Source organism: Cuculus canorus, chromosome 4 (assembly GCF_017976375.1).
Source record: "Cuculus canorus isolate bCucCan1 chromosome 4, bCucCan1.pri, whole genome shotgun sequence".
Lineage (NCBI taxonomy): Eukaryota > Metazoa > Chordata > Aves > Cuculiformes > Cuculidae > Cuculus > Cuculus canorus.
The window spans coordinates 4,707,875-4,725,271 of record NC_071404.1 but is presented as its reverse complement, the minus strand read 5'-3'; the positions used below and the strand labels follow the sequence as shown (position 1 = coordinate 4,725,271).

Here is a 17,397-nt window from a genome sequence, read left to right as displayed (position 1 = left end):
CTTAAGGACTCTCTAGTGGATATCTGCTAGTGTGTTCATGCTATATGTCTCAAAATTTTGAACAAAGTACAGTGTAAATTAAAAAAAAAAAAAAGCTTTTTAATAATTTAACTGGTCTCTGCCTTTTTAAAAACAGCGCTTTGCAATGGTAGACATCAAACATTAGTATGAGGATCCCTTCACAATGGAAAATGGTCAAGAGAAGGCCCAAGTTATAAAAACCACAGCATGTCAACACAGACTTCTGTTGGGAAGGTATTCTTGACCCTATAGCTGTAATTACTGCAACAATCAGTAGAAACTTCCCTCATCTCCTTCTAGCAAAGGAAAAGTGTTATTTCCATCCTGCTCTGCTGGAGCTGGTTTTTTTTCCTTTGCTTTGTTAGGCATTTTTTCTGTTCACTGCTTTTGTTCCTGTTTAAATGTAATCTAATAAATCCAAGAACAGTCAGGTAAAGTCTTCTTTAATTTATCAAAATCACGTGTGGTAAGCTTTAAGTCAGGTCACTTATTTGCTTTCAGCCCCTACTTTAATCTCCAGCTTCCCCATTATCTATGTAGAGTCTTCTGTGTGCAAAACTTAATTTTAGAAATACTCAATTCCAGCCAGAAGGAATGGTAGACATCCCTTTTGTCAGCTGTTCTACCAATTCAACCCTCATCTGGAGATCAGTGACACCATCAGCAACTTAGAACACATCTTTATCTTGATCTTTTGTTTATTCTCAGATATCATTTGCCCAGAAAGGACAGGAAACACTATGGGAAAGTAGAAAAAAACCGCTGATTTCCAGGATTCCACAACCCATCTTGTGAGACCTCATCTGGAGTATTGTGTCCAGTTCTGGAATCCTCAATCTAAGAAGGATGTGAAACTGTTGGAACGGGTCCAGAGAAGGCTACAAAGGGCTACAAGAAAGCTGGAGAGGGACTGTTCACAAAGGCTTGTGGTGATAGGATGAGGGGGAACGGATATAAACCAGAGAGGGGCAGATAAAGACTGGACATTAGGAAGAATTTCTTCACCACAAGAGTGGTGAGCCACTGTCACAGGTTGCCGAGGGAAGCTGTGGCTGCCCCACTCCTGAAGGTGTTCAAGGCCAGGTTGGATGGGGCTTTGAGCGTTGATCTATTGGGATGTTCCTGCCCATGGCTGGGGAGTTGGAACTAGATGATATTTAAGGTCTCTTCCAACCCAAACCATTCTATGATTCTGTGATTCTATGATTTTGTCTTGTTAGGAAAAAAGTATAACTTGGGTTAACTGGGAGAAGTCTAAGTGGAGTTTGCCATTTTGATAGTCTGAAGATATTTGCCATCATGGGCTGTGTCTGCTTTAGCCTTCAATATGTTTTTGGCAAATGACACATCAGTTGACCCCCTATAAGGTGAAATTATTCTTTGTTCACTGTTTGCCCCACAGTGGCTCTTGCAGGCTAGCTGAAAGCATGCTCTAACTCTTTGTGTCCCCAGCTTGTGCCAGGCTGTGAATTCCATGGTTTCAGTAGTAAATCAGCCTCTGCTGTACTATAAATTTTGCAAGTTAAATATGACGCAATGGACTGAATTTAGATTATATTGCATCCATGTAAACCTTCAATAGGGTGCCACAACCAGCTGGTTTTGGATGGATGTGTTTTTTTATCCAGAACTGAGAACAAAAGAAAAGTTTTCTGAATATGTTTTTATTTTTTTTGGGGGGGTGAGAGGGATTGTTTGGTGTTTTTTGATTTTTCCCCAATATAATTTGATATCAGAGCCTCTTCTTTCACCACTCTCTCTACAGCTGTTATGAAGCAGTTTTCTGCATGTAGATGTTCAGAGAACTTAAAATAAAGCTGCCTGAATTGTTAGGGAAAAAACCTCAAGTTCCCTACGTGCACACAAAACAAACCACTACATACATATAACACACCACACTGACTGCTCTCTCTCCCAGCCCATACATAAATAGTGACTGTGGAGGGAAAATGTGGTAAAATATCATCTAGGGATTGAGGGTTACTGGGACTATGATGCAATGCCTACAGCTAAAGGCTGAAATTTCTTCATGTAACGCTAAAACAGCTTTTTTTTTTCTGTCCTGAGGGCAATATTTCACTCTGCAGTTCCTCAAAACAAAAGGCTAAAGAAATATTAAGACCTCCTCCGTGATTATTTTCCCCACACAAGCATGTATAGCCCACACGGCTTTATTCCGTTTCCTTTTAAACAGCAACTGCTAACGAGTAGCGTTGAATGTGTTTCATATATGCAATAGAAAATAACTAGGAAGACAAAAAGTTCAGGCAGTAAAGTCAGATATGTAAAACTCAGGAAATGCCACAGTTCAGGTTGTTCATGCAGCTTGACCTTGGCTCTCTCGTGGCTCTGCCCTGGCTTGCAGTTATTGCATGTTATTTTCCAAAGGCACATGTTGCAATTATGCTGTTTCAATCTGCTTCTTTGTGCCCCCTCGAAGAAGTATCACATTTCCAAAAAAAACTCCCACTCCACAATCTGCTTATTTTTACTGAGTTTTCAAGTCTTCTCTCCCTCTTGTCCTCAACTTCTGCCCTTCCTGAAAAATAATATTAAAAAAAAAAATAAATTAATAAATCAACCAACGGAAGAAGGGATAAAGTACACCTTGCACACTTTTTTTTACTGTGAAATTAGGAGAGCCATGGGTATTGCTTACTTTAATGTTGTTTTGGCCCATGTGTGAGAAAGATCTGTTTAAAATTAAGTGGAAGGTGGCAGTAGAAATCTTTACAGCCTTCCACAGCTCCTCTTGAAAAGAGCAGTGTTTTACATTGGGGCTGGCACTGCTATAAGGCATTCGGAGCTCCGGTAATGAGGGTTGATTCTATAGTCTGTAGAACAGTAACTCCTAAGGTTACAGAGGGTGTCTGCCATTGTAGCGTTGGGAAGGGAACAAGGTATTGGATCACAACTCAGCACCTTAATGGTAGGACCATTCTGCCAATTTTCCCATACCCTTTTCCTTCTTAATTCCTATATCCAACAATGGGATTACCTTAGGGATTAGCCTGGCACAAATGCCCTGACAAAACATCTTACACTGCTATTAAGATGGTTTATAAACCTCTTGTGAAACTCTCTCTCATAGATTTTTAAACACTACATTTCTCTCTCTATTAGTTTTCCTTCTTAGCCTTGTAAACTCATATGGAGTCAATTAATTTTACACAGTTATTGTCCATCAGTTATTATTTTATGCATCATGAGGCTTATTTGGAAAAGAAAATTAGGGTGCTGCTCCTTCAAGCATTAAACAGATGTTCAGTACTAGCAGTGAAAGCAGCCCCCTTGAAGTCAATTAAATTATTTATGTGTGGGAGGCTAAAAAAACCTGCCTGCATTTGCAGGAATGGGGACCTCTTAGTTAAAAATAATATATGTATTAGGTTAACATCCAAGATTTCCAGTTAAGACAGCTGGTCCAGAACTAGTCATGGAGATGTTGCCTGCTCTGTTTCTTTTCCCCCAGTGATCTCCTTATTAAATGTATACTAGAAAAGGGCAGCAGATAGACTTCGATGGAGCAATAGCAATGTTTCATTGTATTTGTCTGTGTATTTTCAGATATCACCAGCATATGGTGTATCCCCTCCACAGCCAATCTTCTCCTCCCCCTATCTAATTAAAGTTGACTGAGAAAGGAGCTATGAATCTTTTTCTTTTTTTTTTTTGGCATCACATATTAAAAGGTGACAGCTCCATCAAATCATAGCAGTGAACCTTTCCCTGATGCCTGAGTCATATCGCACTTCTCCAGACAGAGAAACCTGTTATTATTCTTACATTTTGGAACACGTGGCTACATTGTGTAATGCATTGTTGCTGTAATATAAGTATGATTTTGTGCTACCTGTACTTTGTTTATGTATTTTTTGTCTATTTCATTTTTAATTCCTTAGAATGACCTGTAGAATCATTTCAAAAGTTCATGCTAATGCCTACCAGTAATTTTTGTATATCTAAAACTTACTCCTATTTGCATTTCTTTTTATTCTTTATTTAATTATTATTTAATTATTATTCTTTATTTAATTATTAATGCATTAAGTAACAAAAGAAAGAAAATTTATGCTTTTTTAATAACTCATTTGATTCTCTGTTCTTTTAAATAACATTTATTATAGCCTTTATTTTTTTTTTTTCTGATAGAAAAAAGGGATAGAGTTGGAGCAGACTACAAATTCTGTCCCATGGTGAGAATGGGACCATATCACTTAAGTGCTTTGTGCCTCAGCTTCTTCATTTGGAAACTAGAAAAGCTAATAATGTTGGTTTGGATGTGGCCCATATTAAAATGATGTCCAAATTTCTGTTAATACAGAAGAAGAGACTTATTTAACTCCAAACTGGCAAATATCTTGAGAAGTGTGTAGCCTTCTCTCTGTACTTCAGGAAAGGCACAGCGAACAGAATGAAGTACACTTCTACACTACCAATTTTGCACTTGATTTGCCCAGGGAATTTCTAATTTCCTTGATCAGTGAAGGCAAAGTCCGTTTGGGAACCTCTTCCCCTCCCCTCATGCCATCACATGCCTGAAGTCTCTGACAGTACATATTTTTTTCTAGTTTAATAGTCTTCATCGAAAACATGCCTTGACTTAAGGCAGTGACAAGAGCTTTTCAAACCTCCTTGTCTCTGTACCAGGGAGCCAGACAGCACGCTCTACCTTAAAACTTTGTCTTTATAACGAGGACAGAAAAAGATGCGGGCAAACACCCACATAAATCACGGAACCTGAGATCTTCGCATCTCTCTGCAAACTTCAACTCCTTTGACAACATTCTGCACATTCTAATTTTTCATGAACAGCAAGTTTCTGGCCCTGAACTGCAATTGCAATTGTAGAAACTATTGCAACAACAAGTACAAAACCCAAAACACGCTTCTCCTCCCCTCCGAAAAAGGAAAAAGAAAACCCATTTTCTTTCATGGAGGTTTATAAATTTTTACCCAGGCTGAAAAATTATAGCTCAACTGAGACCTCTTAAATAGTGCGCAGTTTTCCTCAGATATTAATTTGCGTGAGATTGCAGTATGAAACCGATGGTCTAATTTGCTTATTTAGGTTAAATTCTGTTTAATGTCTTTAAAATGAAGGATGTACGGAAAGAAGGATTTGGAAAGGGAAGTGGTGAGAAAACAACGGAAAAAACCCCGATTAATATTATCATGACTAAGTAGCTTCCTTCATGGGACAACAAAGTGGGTTGATGTACCGTGCATATCAGAAACTGAAATATTTGTGGAGCTTGAGGATTCATTTGCTGCTTTTTCTGGAGCAATTTGTATTTCCTTCCTCTCCCCCATCCCTATCCAGGCAAACAAGCTAGTCCAAAGGTTTGGAAACTGAGATGTTACCTGCTGAAGTAATTATTGCAATAATATCTGCCAAATTCTTGAAGTGAAGAAAAAAAAAATTGCCTTAAATACCAAGAACATCTCTGCGTGTTTTCAGTACAATTTACAAAAGAAGAATGTAACGTACACTTAAGTAAAGCATTGCAAATTATGTGGCAAGAATTAAACGCAAGGCACAGTCAGAAGATAATCCATCTTTGAAGACCTCTGAACTCCTTTGTCAGAGGTCTCAGTGTCCAAGCTTATACAGAATCAGGCCCAGATAGCTGAAATAAAGCATCAAGGATAGGGTAGCACTTTTAGTCTCCTTAGCTTCTTGTCCTCCTTGACATATTGTCATTGGCTTATGTTGAGGGGTTCAGGCAATATCAGAGCAGACTTCTTCCTCCTCTGCAATGACAAAACTCATAGCAGGGAAAAATGGTATATCTTCATGCTTACACATTCTTTTCTTTCTTTTTTGTGTGTGTTCCTCTCAATGATGAAGAGGGAAATTTTGAAACAAAGCAAACTTCCTCCAGACTAGAAGCTGATATACATACTAAAGCAGATTAATAAATGACAGGGTGAAATTTTAAGCCACCCTATAAGGTGGTGACCTTTCCGGGGCCTCTATCTTACAGTCTCATCCCAGACATACCTTCTGCAACCAGCTCGACTTCCTTATACCTAAAGATTTTTATTCAAACCATAACCCAGTGAAGATAAAAGTGAAAAGGAAAAATCAAAGTGCAACGGAAATGAAAGATTTATTCTTGTGAAGTGGTTAATGTCATTAGCTTTATTATAAAGAAGAGCTGATGGAGCTGCAGTTTTGATCTCTCTCAAGCTTAGGAACTGTCGCCATGTCATACAGCACGCTGTGAGATCTCAGTGCTCTGGGCAAGGGGACAGGACCTTTGAAGTGCTTCTTTGTTCCTCTCTCCCTCTCCCTCTCCCTCTTTTTTCTTGAGTAGACAGGAAAACCAGAGAATGTATTTAAATAGTCTAGATTTTTTCACAGTATAGAACTGATCCCTGGGTAGGGGCAGTCTTCATGGTTTTTGCTGTGACCTCCAGTGTCAGGACTGATTGTTTTGAGCTGTTGGCTTAGCGCTGACTATAGTGATAACAGTCCCTTAAGTCCCAAAGTGTTTTATAGAGGTAAAAGGACAAGTTCCATTTCACAAATAGAATATTTGAGGTACAGAGAGGTTAAGAGACCTCTTCATTTGCTTCACCGAGTCAGTAATGGAGTTAGGAATATTCACCACATCTCCAGGCTCCCATCCACTTGATTTGGAAATTAAGTACACAAGTAGAAAGTGCACAAAGTAAACAATAGAAGCATAAAATAGCCCTGCCACCACCATGACCTCCGTCACCAATATCTTAAGCAAAGTATAAATTTTCTTCAGGAGCTGGAACAACATCCACTGGTCCTACTCTGTGCAGAATAAAAGCATTTTTTCGTATTGTTCCTTGGAGTGCTATTCATCATCAGCTTTGTTAAACTATTATGCTCAGTGTAATCCCAGTGGTTGTTGCTTTAAACTGGATTTAAAGGACTGAAGTCTTTGCCAGGAGGTTTGTGGATACAGCATTTGCTTGGAGTCAATGAAATTCTTACAAAGATGATAAATGCAGTTTGTTATTAACTAATTAGTTAAGAAAACATTTATTAGTCAAGAGGTCTGCTTTCTTCAAGGTCAGTGCAGGATAGAGTCATGGTATCCTGCCCTTCTGTTCATGTACTGTGTGTAGTGAAACTAAATGAAGGAGAGAGACAGGTCATCCTATCTGAGTCATTTACAAGGCAGGTTGTTTACCTCTGAGCTAGTTATTGATCATCTCTTTACAGTCAACTGAAAGAAAGAAATGCTCCTATATACAATTTATTTCACCCCAGGTAGAGAGTTAAATAGATACTGTGATGATCTATCCTGTGAACTCCTTTGAGAGCCATTTAAATGACCAACACAGACAAGGATGTCAACACTATCTAATGTCAAAGAATCCCAACAAAAATTCCTTTTTCTATACAACTTTTTTTCCCCTGAGCTTCTTTCTGGCTTGTTATAAATATTTTCTTTTGCTTGCATTTATGTAAATTCTATAGATGGCAATAGGTTTGAATGGAGAAATAATTACAAGAAAGCAAAGGCTGAGGAGAGGAAATGTATGTGCTGAGAAGGTAGCAGATGAAATTTCCAAAGGAACAGTAAATTCTGGGGGCTAGTATGATCTCCAAGAAGGGAGAAATTCAGGAACCAAGAAGACAACAGTGAAACTGAAAACTTACTCAGAAAATAAGCATGTGTAGGTAAGTACCTGTTTGGAAACCACACTGAGGGGACATGAATATCCTGGGAAAGCTGTTGTAGAATGGTGCAGAATAGGGAATAGATCAGATGGGTAATATATACGGGGGTAATATGATGTACCTGTGCCCTTGACCTCTAAGGCAGAATGCCAGAGGCTATGAGTTAACGACTTTACCCTTAAATAAAATCACATTTTAATGCAAAAGTTGCCAGGTGCTGTGTGACCTGTTGACAAGGAAATCAATAAGACAGCGTTACACAGTAGAGCTGATGGTTGTAAACTCTTATTATTACTAACTCTCCAGGAAAATATGATTGCTGTAACTTAGTCATTACTACTTACTTGCATGACAGTTATCTCCTAGAGATCCTATACAGTGTCCACAGGGGCATATTGACAGTAAGGAATTCTGTACCTCGAAGACCTTATTCAGCGTTATACCAGAATGAGAAATGTGTGCAGAAACTACTTGCCCAACAGAAGGACAGAAGCTGTCCTTCTACACAAGGAGTTTAGTAGCCTGTTTGCTGTTTATTGCAGCAAATTATGTCCCTCTGTTGAAGATAAAACCTTAGTGGAATATGTTTCTTTCTGTATGTTTTATTTTGCTAACATGATTTTCTCCCTGAGCCTAACAAAGTGCAGAATATCAAAGTCATAGTTCTTTAAGGACAAAGTTTTGTGCAGAGTGTCTTGACTGGAATACAAGGTAAATACACCGTCCAGAACTTCTCCCAGATTTAAAATTAAAAATAAGACTGTAACACCATATCCTACTGGTGTCTGCAGCTCACTGTTTCCACCATCAACCCCTCTGTTTTATAGGATTTATAAATCAGCTTGGAAAATTTTCTCTAGGCTAAATTTTGGCATAGAAGGTCACAGCCAAGACTTGGTTTCTCTAAAACTCATTAAAAATGGTTTGATGTTTTAAATTACACTGAAGCAAGAGAGGAAAAAAATCTATTTCTGTGGCTTTCAGCATTTCCTACCCTGCGTTCCCATCCTATTTGAATTAAAATGCATCTGAATAACTGTATTGTGGTACCACTTTCTTTTTTTGTGGTGTTGCCATCCAGTCTTTCTGTGGGTAAGACAGTCCCTTTCTAATCTCTAGAATGTGCAGCTCAGCTGCTGAACATGATTGGAAAACATTTCCACTTCAGAAGTGGTTTTCCGCTTTGAAAATACTGTAAAATCTTTGGCAACATAATACCATCTGGTCCAACTGAAAGCTCATCTAATTTTTTTCTGCTGACCTCACTGGACTCTGGAAGAAGTGGTTTAAGAACAAATGTCACTTCTTTAGAGATTTTTTTTATTTAAATTATGATATGGATGACTGGAAGAGGGAATGACAGACGAAATCAAGCATTGCTAAACACAAAGTAACCCAAGTGGAAAGAAGCAGCCATAAATATCCATTCTCTGTGAAAGTCTCTACATTAATTATTGCTACTTGGAGGAGGGATGTTGGAAACACTTCACACTGGTGCAGCCTTTAGAAGGTTTTTAGATGCAAAAGGGTTCTTAGGATTTGTTAGGATGGGAATGGAGATCCAAACCACCACAACAATTCTGTGTAAATCCATATCTGTAGTGTTTCTTGAGAATTGTGTCATCTCAGAACTGATATTTCACCTCAGAAGGAGGGGAAAAAAAACCCTACAAAGATGGCAAAACATGTGAAAGGTGTTTAACCACTTCTGCAATATGGAAGAACCCTATAAAATAGTGTCTTAACCTTGGCAACGACTGGGATGGACATGATCAGAGATGTTGAAAACAATGAATGACATTGAAAAAGTGAGCAGTAAATCATCATTCTTCCTTTCTTGAAACACAGAGAATAAGGTACACACATTACAATTATCAGGCAACCTTTTCAAAACCATCAGCGAAATAGTTTTTCACATGGAACGTAATTAAATTGTCTCAGAATGTTCTGGAAATTTGAATGAAAGTGCTTGGAAATGGACTAAATTTTTTTTAAATGAGACTATATCAGTCAAGAACTATTAACTGTAGTAGCAAGCCGTTACATCACTGACTGCCTGAAGGATTTGCCAGAGGAATGATTTCACTATAAATCTGCTCTTAGTTATGTGCATTCCCTAAGGATCTTCCACTAGCCAGTATCAGAGATAAGGAATTAGCCCAGATAAATTTTGTATCTGGCTCTATACAGCTGTTTTTAAGTTCTTTTCTTATTTTATTTTTGGATTTATAAATTCAGGCACTGGAAAAATGTGTTTAATTAATTAAGGTTTATAGCTTGTAGGAAGGGAAGTCTGTTCTGAACAGCTTAAAAGCACGCATAAATCTACCAAGATGTATTCAACTTGGAGAGACTACAGAGATGATGAGGGTTGATTTTAAGCAATAATGGTAATTGGATGCACCCACTTATTCATCCACTTAGCCCTCATCCTACATCTTTGCAGGCAGCTTCTACATCCACGGTGAAATCTGCAACCACCCTTGCCACTGGATGGTTGGGATCTTGAATGTGAACAGCTGGTGTATTCCTGTTACAAAGTACAGCAATATGTACATTTATGTTTGCTCTGGAAGCAGGATCATACCCAGGATCACACATTTCAAAACTGATTATTGCTCCTGAAAAATATAACCAGTTTATTTATCAAGTATGACAAGGTACTAAATTGGTGTTTCCAGCTCTTTAGATGTTACCATTCTTCACGCATCATCTCCAAAAGTCTTGTCAGGATGGGCAAATCTCATTTCGCACTTAAGAATAGGAAATATAAGGGTGCAATTTGTCATGCTATTGCTGAACAGCTAGAAATGGGGTGCTCAGTGTAGGCTTCTCCAATACTAAATGAAATCATGAAGTCAGCGAGTTCTTGTAGACTCTACTTTGTGAGACTGTTGGAGGGGCTTTCTTTCTATCCAGAGTGACTGGGTTAGCTTTCAACTTACATTCCTGACCTTAAGAAACCAGGAGATAGCAGAGATAGACCCTAAGTTAAACTCTATCTGTTTCCCCCCAAAAAATGCTGCTTAAAATTAACCAGAAAAGGCAAAGATACCCTTGAAATCATGAGATGAAATAACAAGACAAACAGCTTACCGCAATTCTTTTTTCTAAAGGGCTGAAGCTGTTCAGGTTTGACAAACACACATGATTAGCTTTGGGAAGACATAGCAGGAAAAAAGAAAACCCCAATAAAAGGAGAAGCTCAAAACAGTTGAAAGCTCTGTAAGCATGATAGCAGTGACTACACAGCTTGTCATTGCTCTACGATGTGCACATTAACTTTACTCAACCCAGAGCTGAAAAGATGATAGATAAGGAGAATTAATTGTTTGCTACTGTTTGCCTGGTGTTTGCAAAGTGCTAACAAGAAATTCTTCTTCCATAGCACAGATTCCTCAGAAATTTCTTTATTGGGGCAAAGCCTTACTGAGACCAGGTTTTACAAGTTGTTGGTTGAATCTGGTCACATGGTTTATGACATCAGATGATGTTTTTTTCTTAGAGCATTGAATTGTGGAATATAATGAAGTTTTTGAAAAATCTCTGCTTTTGCCAAGACAGGAACTGCTGTTCTCATAGTAACTGAAGAAACGCCTGAAGAGACAACCTTGTAATAATGTGAATGCTCAGAAAATAAATAAAAAGAATATAAAATTTACCTCTTCTAGAAACTTCATGATGGAGGGGCCAAGACTGGGCTTGCAATGCCTTTAAAAACTTTATCTTTCTAAGCAGCCATTCCTCAATTACTCTTTGAATATCTTTTATGAGTTATGATGTATAACAAGAAACTCTGAAGGTTTTGATTAGATGTGAACCCAAGTAAAAGAACACCAAATCCTTGCTGTGATTCAGGGGGCATTTGTTAAAATGCCCCTCTTCCACCTATCCTGCTAGAGAGGGCTGAAGCAGATGTACTATACTAATTCAGTATTTTATCTGTAAGGAATTAGCACCTGCTTAGCTTAATGCAGTAAGAGTAACAGTGTTCATGAAGTTAATCTTCAGAGATAGTGAATTTTGATTATGAAGCTTCTGCTTTTTCTTAAAATGGAGAATTTCTTTCAGAATCTTCAAGAATATAGATTTCCTGTTAAGAACTGGATTTTTTTCTGAGCGCTTTTTGGGGATTTATTTTGTTTGTTTGTTCAATTATTTCCCTTTAAGGAGAAATAGACACCAAATCTTGTTTAAGATCCCCAATGAAAATATACCATATGTTGAAACTGGTCATCTTAATCCAAATCAGCACCTAGATATAATCTTATACGAAAAAAACGAGATGGTTAACTCATCTGAAATGCTTTGTTCTTCTTAGCAATCATATTTTAGTTTAATTTAATTTTTTTTTTTTGGATAAAAATCCAGAGAGTCTGTATAAAGCTCAAGAAACCTGTTTTTTATCAGAAAAGCTCATTAGGTGATAATTGGTTTAGACCAGTTCTATGAAATATGTTCCTGAAGAACACTTGTACAAGCTTGTTGTCATGGTCTTGGTTTCTGATTTAAGAGCAAAAACTGATGTTATATTTTTTTAAAGAAAGAACTTTTCAACACATCAGCTTTTCTGAAGTTCTCTGTGAGAGGTTTAGGCAGACATTGTCAGGTATTGTGCTGGTTACATTTAGTCAAAGCGTAATGTAGAGATTTTACACGGTGGTGACAACACACATTTAAGTCTGTTTGCTGTTGGTCTAAATACTAAACCACAGCAAAATCAAAGTAGTGAATTGACATGAGAATTTTATGACATAAGAATTGACATGAGAATTTTATGGCCTTTTGTTATTGCAGAGGACAAAAAAAAAAAGGATGGATTGTGTTTAATAGTTGCTGTGTGCCCAACAAATAATTATCAAAAGTCAAATACCAACATGACCTGAAATGCTTCATTGCATTCTGCTACAGTACCTGCAGTTTGTGCTTTGCAAACTATATTCACGAGGATTTAAGTGCTGAACCCAAGTAATATTTGTGTGAGTGTTCCCCAAGGAAAACTCAGGCACTGCAGAAAGTGATGCTATCAGACCGTTAGCAGCACTATTGATCACACCTAGTCAGGATAAAACATTCTCGCTATGTAGCGTAGAGGGCTGCCTCCTCAAAATTGTTCTGCAGGTGCAGGGAATAACTAAGAGTATGACCCAGTGAATGGAGAGAGTGTCATATAACAGGAAACTAAAATAGAATCATATCGCCAAATTGATTTCATAGCGCTCTATTACTTCATAGTTAAAGAGTGGGGTGTGGAAACAGCTATTTGAGCTGTTACACAAGTTAATGCCTGACACAGGCATCAAAAATTTTCATTCTTTATGTTATTGGTAAGCACCTAAACGTTTCCCAGTGGGACTGTGAATCTTGGGAAGTTAGTACACAGCTGTTGAGTGTGTGTTGCCGAGAAGTCTCTGGACGCTCTCTGTAGATTACCCAGTGTCTGCACATCATGGGCTGAAAATCACAGTTCATTACCCAAATCTGAAGAAATTCACGAAGGAAATGAAAATGAAATTTCTAACTGCAAGAAAACTGTGGCTGGATGTCAGAACCTTCCAAGAAAAGAAGTGGTAGCACGAATCCTATTTATTTTCCAAGTTTGGCTGATTTATGAATGAGATGATAAAAGCCCTGAGAGTTTAAATTCAGGACTACTTTACAACTATGCTTTCCTATAGACGACTTCTACACGTTCCTAGAAAAAACCCCACAAAGATCAATATTGGAAGCCTTTTAAAATTCAGCTGAAATTTTTGAACATTTATTAGACCTAGAAAATACTTTGCAGGCTGCTGAACATTTCTCTGGGAATTTTAGATTAAAATTGAGAATATGTGCATGGTCACACATTTAGAGCTGTTTCAGTTAAGATCTGTGGATATATCATAGCAATCTGGAGGTCTTTTTCCTGCAGGCTGAACGTATGGGTATATGCAGTAATTCTGATGATTTTGAATAGACTCAACACAGATTCTGCACACTTGGATGGACCTACTGTACACAAGTTAAGAAAATGTTCACGTGGATCTGCAATATATTTCAAAATATTAATTGTTTTAATGGAAAACTTAGTTAAGTAAACACATTTTTAACACATGTAATATATTCTTTCAAGGCCATCCTTCTGCTGAATTGAGCCCTGCTGCATTTTTATATTCAAACAGCCTGGGATGAGGCTTTTTGCCTGAATCTGTATTCTCTTGAAGGCAATGACAGAAGTCCACTCGCTTCAAAGGAAAAAGACCTGGCACCGGTGAAGAAGCTTGGCTAAAGGGCCTTTGCCTGAAAATGACTTTCCTGGGTTCTGTTCTCTGTTTTGCAGACAGTTTGTTACCTCTTAAGGATATGTACTCTTAAGCACAATGCACAAACTTTATATTTCTTTTATGTGGCTAAATTGTTACCGATGACAGTTAAGCTAAGCTCCTGTTTTACAGAGCTAACTTATCTTACTCTTTTCCTGACTAAGCTGGAGTTCAGGGAAACAGAAATGTCACACAAGGCCTGAGCTCCTGGAAAACATTTGTTATCTATGAGGCAGATTGGTGCAATGCAATCCATTGACTCACTTTTAATATTGAGCCAGAAAGGGCAACTTGTATTTTTTAAATATCATATGCTCCTGTTTGGCCTCTAGGCTATATTTCTGCTTCACTAGAGTCAGGTAATTCAGACAACTCCTTCTTCTTCCCTTCTTTCACCTGTCCTAGGAAGCAGGCAAAAAAATTTATCCTCAGATTAAAGGATCTCTCTTCATTCTCACAGCATCAATACTACGAGGAAGGGCGAATTTTCTTCCTTGAAAAATATCCTACAAAGTGCTGCTTAAGGCCTGGCTGTGGAAAGACATGGCTTTTTATTTCCTTGGACTGAAGTGGAAATTAAAGTTATGTTAGCTGTCTCCTGGTATATTGATCTAGAAGCTGTTGACTTTTAAAGGCTGCTGATGTGCAATTTTTGCATAGATGACCTTAGTGATAAGTTTACTCAACCAGAGGCCCTTCGCAGCTGGCAAGACTTGCTTGATTCCCATGAACAGGAGCTGTGACTTTGTAGCCTTCTGTCTAGGACATTTAGGTAGGGGTAAGGAAAGTAGGTTTGTTTCCTTTGATCTTGTTCTGCTTTTCATTTCTGCTGCTTTAACCCAATAATTATCCAAGGCAAAATACGTAATCACTTGCTCGAGAAAACAGTGCCTTAACTGAAATAGTTCTCTGCTATCTATGTCTACATTGCAATGATACACAGCTCTGTAGCTGCAACCCTCAGAGACATTCTCAGCCATGCCAAAGACAGGTTAAAATGCAGACAAACCCCCTCCTGTTGATATTCTTGGCTTGTCATATTAATGTCATCACTCTCAATCAGGATGTTAGTGCTCTCCCAGAGCTTATGTAGATGCATAGGTGTTATGCCCTGTTGTGTGAGATGGTTGTCTAACGGCTATCTAACTTTAAACAGTAGCCAATGTAGATGGTTGCAGTGCCAAATTCATCTTGTAATTCAGTGTCTGCTCTCTAAAAGTCAAAGATATTGTTTCTTTCCCAGGACATCTTGTGAGGAACTTACCAAACAGATCAGGTTGCTCAGGGCCTTGCGCAGCTGAATTTTGAATATCTTCAAGCAAATTACGCCACCTCTCTGGCCTTCTGTGTGAATGCTTGTCAATTTTCATAATGGGAAAACATTCTTTCTCTCTAATTGGATAACAACTGTGTCTGTTGTCTTTTGTTACAAAATCACAGAAGCACAAAATGATTGGGGTTGGAAGGACCTCTGAAGATCATCCAGTCCAAGCCCCCTGCTAAAGCAGGTTCACCTAGATCAGCTTGTTCAGAAATGTGTCTAGGCAGATTTTGAGTATCTCCAGAGAAGGAGACTCCATTTGTCTTCACAAGGAGACTTGTCCTTGAACTGCACGCCATAAAGAAGCATCTGGCTCTGTCTTGCTTATATCCTCCCTCTATGTAATTGTGGACAACATTAACATCTGGCCTAAGATGAAATTCTGCTGAAAACTGAGCTAATCCAATTCCCTCATTCTCTCATTGACAATCAGTTACGATAGATGCTTGTCTAACAACAGGATGACACAAGATTATGTAAAAAGAATGGCATTTCTAGAAGGGCTCTGAACAGGAAAGCTTGTCCTTTTTTCTCCAGATCAAGACAACTATCTCTGTATAATTTCTGGCAGATTTGATCTACTTTGTTCTAAAAAATTATCCTGCAGTGGTGGTTTCACTCTCTCCCTAAGTGCTTGAATCCACCATCAGTCCTAGTCTCAGACTCCTCTTCCTTTAGCTTAACAATTCAGTCCACAACTTGATCACTCTCTGTTCTCCTTTGGTCCAGCTGGACCATATTTCTCTTCAGTTATGGTGTCCATAACTAGATACTGTCTTCAGTGGAGCAGAAAGGCCTGTTAATGCCTCTCAGTGAGTGTGTGTCTCTGCAATCGCCTTTCTCGTTTCTCAGTCTTTCACTAATTCTGGGGATCCAGCCAACAGGCAAAGTGCTTGCTTTGAAAATATCAGGATGCGAATGAGTGGCAAATCCCTGATTTAGGGAAAGGAAAATGTGTATCTTAATGCTTTGAAGTTTTGATGAGTAAGAATGTCCAGGACAACTCTATAGAGGGGTCCCCTTAACCCAGGAATCAGACTAGACTCCCTCATGCACTCAGCCACTGCAAATCTGTCTCCATCTCTGCCTTCTTTCTTCTGGTAGGCACAAGGATATGTTTTCCTCTCTTTAACATTCTGATGTGAAAAATGTGAGGCTGTCACTCAGATAGTTTGTCATTCTCAGAAAATCATAAGGTTATATTTACGCTGATGATAAATTTAGGAGCCTTCGGAGGATCTGGTTTAGAACAGTTCCTTGCAGCCAGACAGAGGTTTATGGAAGGTTCTGTGTCCATCCTCAGATCTTTTTTTTCACTTGATAGCTTATTTGCCATTCAGAGTAGAAAAGTTTTATTGAAATCATAGAATCATAGAATCATAGAGTTTTGAGTTAGAAGGGACCTTAAAGCCCATCTAGTTCCAAACCTCCTACCATGGGCAGGCACACCTTCCATCAGGTTGTTCAAAGATTAATCCAACCTGGCCTTGAACACCTCCAGAGAAGAGGCATTCACCACTTCTCTGGGCAACCTGTACTGGTGCCTTACCTCTATCACAGTAAAAACTCTCTTCCTAACATCTAATTTAAATCTCTCTTCTTTCAGTTTAAAACTACTATCCCTAATCTTACCTCTGCAGTTCCCGATAAAGAGCACCTCCCCAGCTTTCCTGTAGGCCACGTTTAAGCACTTAAAGTCTGCTCTAAGGTCTCCCTGAAGTCAAGTCTTGTCTTGTCTTGTCTTGTCTTGTCTTGTCTTGTCTTGTCTTGTCTTGTCTTGTCTTGTCTTGTCTTCTCTTCTCTTCTCTTCTCTTCTCTTCTCTTCTCTTCTCTTCTCTTCTCTTCTCTTCTCTTCTCCAGTTTTCATCACCAAGTGCACTTGCTACAAAAGCCCTCTATATTTAGTTACAAATTTAAGAGCTAATACTTAAAAAGCCCTTAACAAAAAGTGGAAGGACGGGTGTCAGGGGTCAGGTGTTAGGGAGGAGACTTCTCCAAAACACCTTATAGGCAAAAGAAGGTCCACGGGGAAGGTGATGCAACCAGCAGGCCAGCTGAAGTGCCTTTACACTAATGCACGAAGC

The 17,397-nt window shown here is 38.6% G+C and overlaps 1 long non-coding RNA gene across 1 annotated transcript in view; it reads right to left on the bottom strand.

The window, feature by feature from the left end:
* Nucleotides 1-1,747: 1,747 nt before the first annotated feature.
* Nucleotides 1,748-17,397, bottom strand: part of LOC128852130 (uncharacterized) — a 53,523-nt gene continuing 37,873 nt past the window's right edge. The window contains exon 6 of the long non-coding RNA XR_008449777.1: nt 1,748-2,560. This is a non-coding gene — a long non-coding RNA (uncharacterized LOC128852130). The remainder of the gene's footprint in view (nt 2,561-17,397) is intronic.